The 6000-nt window shown below is 36.4% G+C and overlaps 1 long non-coding RNA gene across 1 annotated transcript in view; it reads right to left on the bottom strand.

Moving 5' to 3' along the window:
• LOC110596347 overlaps window positions 1-6000 on the bottom strand; it is a 34032-nt gene that overhangs the window by 23160 nt on the left and 4872 nt on the right. Inside the window, exon 2 of the long non-coding RNA XR_002482406.1 lies at window positions 3088-3212. This is a non-coding gene — a long non-coding RNA (uncharacterized LOC110596347). The remainder of the gene's footprint in view (window positions 1-3087; window positions 3213-6000) is intronic.

Here is a 6000-nt window from a genome sequence, read left to right on the forward strand (position 1 = left end):
ACAATAAGTCAACCAAAACATAATTTTTTCTGCAAATTGTTGTCAAGAAACATCTCCCTCAACTTGCATTTGTGCAACATGATATTTGAATCTAAACTCAGAATTTGTTTGTATCCATGTTTATCTTTTGGCTGATTACTCTGACATACACACATCATTTTTTTATGGATACGAAAGAAGAGAACCACAGGAATGACTACACACAGAGTCTGGAAACTCCCCAATATAAGCAGAACCCCCAAGTAGTCAGGGTCCTATTGTTTCATGGTTTCTTTTCCCACCTGGGACTCTGGTGTTCAAACTTCCACCATCAGGAATTTAATCTATGGGTTCAATCAACAAGTTAAATACACATTCACTGAATGTCTTCTCTGTGGCAATATCCTCTCTTGACTGAGGCCATGCAGTACATAAGACAGGCAAGACCTCAGCTCTCATGAAGCATACATTACAGAGGAGGGGAAAGACCAACCCAGATAAGAAAGGGCCCAGAACATTGTGGACATAGTAAGAAAGAAAAATCCTCTACAATAGCAGGTGAATGGACCATTGTCTGATGAGGTAGACCCTGGACTTCTAATTCAAGATTTACTCCACAGAAAAAGGTGGAATAACCAGCCAATTCCCATCTCAGTTCTAGAACTCACATAACCAGTAGAGAAGAAGTGCATACACTAGGTAAGTGCAAACCATCCTAAGCATTATGAAGAAACAAAGCAGATGGCAAGATGGAGAGCAATGTGAGTCGGGAGAGGATCACTGGACTGAGTGTTTCCAGAAGGCATACTCTACCTAATGCAAGACTAGGAGCTGCCAGACCCAACAAATGCATGAGTCAGCAGTTCCTCGCTCTGTTTGATTGTTCCTTTTTTTATAAACACAAATGGCAACAAAATGCATGCCATTAGAGGTAGTAAATTGCTCTGTCTTCGAAACTTCCAAAAGCCTGGCTCAGGTTGCCTACCCACAGCAAGCTCCTTTGGCTCGTGAGACAGAGCCTCTTTTGCTGTTGCCAGGAATGACAGCAGTTTAGGGTGGTAATCTGGAATATCACATGTTCTTTGGAAGTTAAGGGAGCAGTTAAGATGGGAAAACACATTTTTACTAAATTGGTTCACTTGGGAAACAAACTCTTATGAGATCCATAAGGAGCTGGACACAGTAGGCTGGCTTGCTTGGTAGGGAAGAGTCTGGGAGTTGTTTTTCTAGAGCTCAGACCAGAGAGGGCCCAAGCTCATTGCCTGAATCTCTCTAGTTCAGTGTCAGAGCACCAATCTCACTGGACAATCTGATTTCTCATGAAAAGAGGCCTCCCTCTTTCCTAATCAAAAAATTAACAGTACACTGGAGAAAGGCTTATTATTTAAGCTATTCTCTCCTGGGGTTCCAGGTGAATTGCCCTTTAATAGCTGCTTGTCCTACTTTTTCCCCAAGATGGTTTCCTGCTATCTAAGTACAAGACTTCACTTTTTCCAAAACCTCACAGAAAAAAAAAAAAAAAACATGAGAAAAAGAGAAAACCTAACAAGGTTAACTAATAAATATACCTTTCTCAGAATCCAGGAAGAATCTCCACTGGTTATGTGAACTCTGAAGCTGAGGTAGGAATTGGTTGATTACGCCACCCTTTCCTGTAATCTTGAATCAGAAGTCCAAGGCCTATCTCATCAGATACTGGCCTCCTCACCTACTATTACAGAGGGGTTTTCTTTCTCAGGTGACCGGGCTGCTCTGGACCCCTACCCCCCCCATACCAAAAACTCCTAACTTATGCCTTTGACATCTATTCTCAGAATATAGTATACAGAATACTATGCCTTGTCCATATTTACAGATATATGGATGTAAATCCATAGAAAACTTCATACAAAATGCTCACAGTCATTACCTCTAGGGAAAGATTTTGAGTTCAAGAAAGGGTAGTCAAATAGGAATTTTTCAAAAATCTGTACAGTTTTAATATTTGTAAGGAAGATATTTTCAGGAATTACTTGTACAATAGAAATTAATTGTATTCAAAAAAAAACAAAACAAAATGGTACCAGCATTTGGGCAGAAATAAACCAGATAGACTACAAGGCAAAACAAAACAGAAAAACAAAAATAGACTTGAACTTTTCCTACACAGCACTAAATATAAGAAGACATAAGAGAAATACACAGGATCTGAAGGGAAATTCTATAATCAAGCAAGTGATTATTTGGTAAACACAATGAAATAACATATCTTCCATATAAAATTGCTCAAAAACATATCAGTTATTCCTATAAGGAACTGTGTTAAATAACTTAAAAAAGAGCAGGGTTCAGAGGAAATAATGGCAAGTCCTCAAAGCATTTAAACATGGAATTAAGTCTAAATGGTTAAAGGAAAAGGGGATTCAAAACAAAATAAAAGCATCTTTAATTGAAAGAATATACATATTGTAAAAATAATTAATTATTAAAATTCCAGTTCTAAAATTCCTCCAACAACCACAAAAAAAGCAGGAAATGGATGGAAAGTTAAAAGCATGTGGAATGAAGTAAAATTATACTAATGTCCTTATCCGCAGAGTAGGCAATTGACAGTTTCTGTTCCACTTGAGCAAGTCACTTAAACTTTGTGTCTCTGAGTCCTACAGTGAGGACTAAATGAATGCATATACACTGTTTATTCCTCATGTAGCATGGCCTATATTAAGAGCTCAATAAACATTAGCTGATAATTATAATTATCATTATTACATTGACTTTGATACTTCTAAAACTATAGGCTCAAATATATACTAAGGTACTCAATTTATAACTATTAAAAACCAGATGCATATTGAGCAATTCACAAGAGAAAACAAAAGTAAATAAAATACCATCTCTAGATACATAACAGAAAACCAAAAAGCAAAGGGAAATAATATATTAAAAGTATAAAGTAAAGTAAAATGATTACAAATGAACATATTATGTTGGTTAAGTGTTCTTGCTTTAAGCAGCTGAAATCCTGATTTAAATTATCTTAAACAACAATAAAAACAGCCTTGTTTTATGTAACAAAATCACAAGATGTAGGACAACCACTAGACCATTGATTTAGAAGCTCAGGGGTACCTTCAAGAGTCCTTATTCTTCCCATCTCTTTGCTCTGCCATCCTTGTGAGGACTTAATTCCCAGACAGGCAGCAAGATTGCTATCTATGACATTTCCAGTAGCACCAATGAAATGTGACGAGGTTCTGCAGAAGAAAAAACATCCTTTCCTGTGACTTACTTAGGAGCAATTAAATTTTCTCCAGAAAAGCAACCAAATCCATTTCCTTTCTCAATGTTTGTCCAGAATTAAGTTACTTGCCCATTCCTGAGTCAGTCACTGGCACAAAGCTGAGATTAGACCTTGACCCACCTGCTTACACTGGGAGCAAGAGTAGAGTCAGATTTTCCTGGGAGAAAGGGGTACATTTCTGTAAATATCAGGGCTCCCTGAAGACAGAACAGGAGGTAACAGATTCTGGGTAGGGAACAGCATTTCCCTGGATCCATTTTGAAAATTGCTATCAGTGTCATTAACTCCCTCATTAATAGAGAAAGACTTTTTATGTTTGGTCAAAATACAAAGTACACAAGCTACAACTCAAATAAGGTCAGAAATAAAGGTTAAACACTTAGCCAAGATATATACACACAAAAGGGAAATGGATAGAAATTGCAAATAAAGCATTAACTAGGCCAAGCGGGGCATTTTAGATTGATTGCAGGTGTAATCCACAATTAAGATATAACAAATGCACCTCCTCATCTCACATTATATTATAGCAACATGGGACAAAAAGCAAAATTTGTAATGCCAGAAGACTGAGAGCCATATGGTAACCACAGAAGAATTAGACATGTTTCTCATAGGTTTTGGCTGATCCTATTGATAGAAAAAGGTGAAGGGCTCTAAATAATAGAATTAATAATGTTTAGTTAAAGCATGTCTACTTTAAATGTCTTCTAATTCGGCTAATCTGGTCTAAAATAAAATTTGATTGATGGTTCCAGTCATGATCACTGTAAAAACCCACCTGCATGGCAGGCAATAATGCCCTCAAGGTGCCTCCCTGATATTCCTTACAGCTCCTCAGGATTCTTACCTCTAGGGCAGCCTCATCCTTACCAGGGACCAAGGCCTCCTGTCCATCCCCTCCCACTGCCTCCAGCTGTCTCGCCAACATCTTTGTTGCAGCTGGGCCTAGTGAAGTTCAGCTAGGCTACCTACCCACCTTGGCAGAGGCCTCACTTCCCCATCCCTCCCTGCATAGGTCTAGAACATACCTTTCTTTTAAGACCCATGACCAAGAGCAGACAACAGCCTTTAACAAGGATTCACCGAGAATTCATTAAGAGAAGAGAGCAGCAACTATTCTGAAGGTCCCTGACACAGGCTTGCCCTTGGGATCTCTCCAGCCACCCTTCATGCCCTGTTTTTACCCTGTCCCTGAGAGTCACCTTTCTGTCCAGCTGTGTACTAATGTACTAGGCCAGGTTAAGCTCAGCCTACCCTACCCCTGTCCCCGTCACTGGCTGACCATGGGAAGGTCCATCAGCTTCAGACGAAATCATTTCTTCTCCAAGGCTGTTCCTCAGGCCTGCTGGTCCCATTAGTGATACTGTACAGTTTTTACTTTCCATCTATTATGTTTTCAGAACTCTTAGAACTAAATTTTGTCTTGAGTATTCCATTACAGACATATATCTAGCTATCAGTACTACCAACAGAGAATACTGTGTCTTTTCAAATACACATGAAGCACACCAAAAATGCATACTATACTAAACCACAATAAAAATCTGAATAAATTGCCTAATGGAGAAATTTTGCAAGTGAATAGCAAAAAACAGAAGCAACAAAATATAAACACTTGGAAAATTAAAATGTATTCCTAAATCCCACTGGGATTAAATTTTTAAGTGACTATTTAGAAATTATAGAAAAAGTAGCACTGTTTTTATATAATACTTCGATAGATAAATAGATAAATAGAAAATGATATGCAAAAAAATTCTCTATTAAAACCAAAATATGTGCAGTGTTAACTCTGAGGACTTAAATGCCTACAAAATTCAAAATGAAATATAAAAATAAATGAAAAAATTCAATTTAGCTATCACAAGAAAAAGAAAATAAACCTAAGAAAAGCAAAAATTTAAAAATGAATTAGAAATGAGAAAATTGATAAATCCTAGAAATAAATCTTTGGAAGAAAAATTCAAATAGCTAAATATCTAGCAAGTATATTCAAGTAAGCAATAAAGAAGACATAAAAACTTAGAAATTAAGAAGCAAATATATCATACACACACACACACACACACACACACACACACACACACACACACAGACACACACACACACCAATGATGAAATGGGCAATTTTCTAGAACAATGTAAGTGAATCAAAACCTAATTATAAAGAGAAAAACTATCTGAACTGATCAAAACACTGAGAAAAATCTCAAAAAATAAACATGTATTACCTCCTGAGTGGCACAGAAAAATGTGTGAGCTCTTTAAAATCTCAATAATTATAGACAATATTGTGTAAAATACTTCAGAGTTCATTTTCTAATGGAAAATTTCCATATTGTTTTTTTATAACACTAATAGCCAAGCTTTACAAGGAAGACAGACTCTTAAATACACACACATACACACACACATGCATAATCACAAGCACACACATACTTCTAGACCCTAGTTACTGGCAATACAAATGCAAAAATCCCAAATAAAATATCAGCATAAATCAAAAACATAAGTATACTGAAAATATTCAACAAAATATATGATCAGGAAATTGTGGACTTCAGAAATTAAAAGACTTTTTTCAGTTTCAGCAATCTGCCAACATGTTACTAGTTTTTAAAGAATGATATTTAAATTAAAACATTTTAATAAATGTGCAAAAGACAATCGCATTTCTTTACACCAATAATAAACAAACAGAAACTCAAATAAAAAACACAATCCCATTCACAATAGCC

This window comes from Carlito syrichta, unplaced genomic scaffold (assembly GCF_000164805.1).
Source record: "Carlito syrichta isolate Samal-C Ts95f unplaced genomic scaffold, Tarsius_syrichta-2.0.1 Scaffold308812, whole genome shotgun sequence".
Lineage (NCBI taxonomy): Eukaryota > Metazoa > Chordata > Mammalia > Primates > Tarsiidae > Carlito > Carlito syrichta.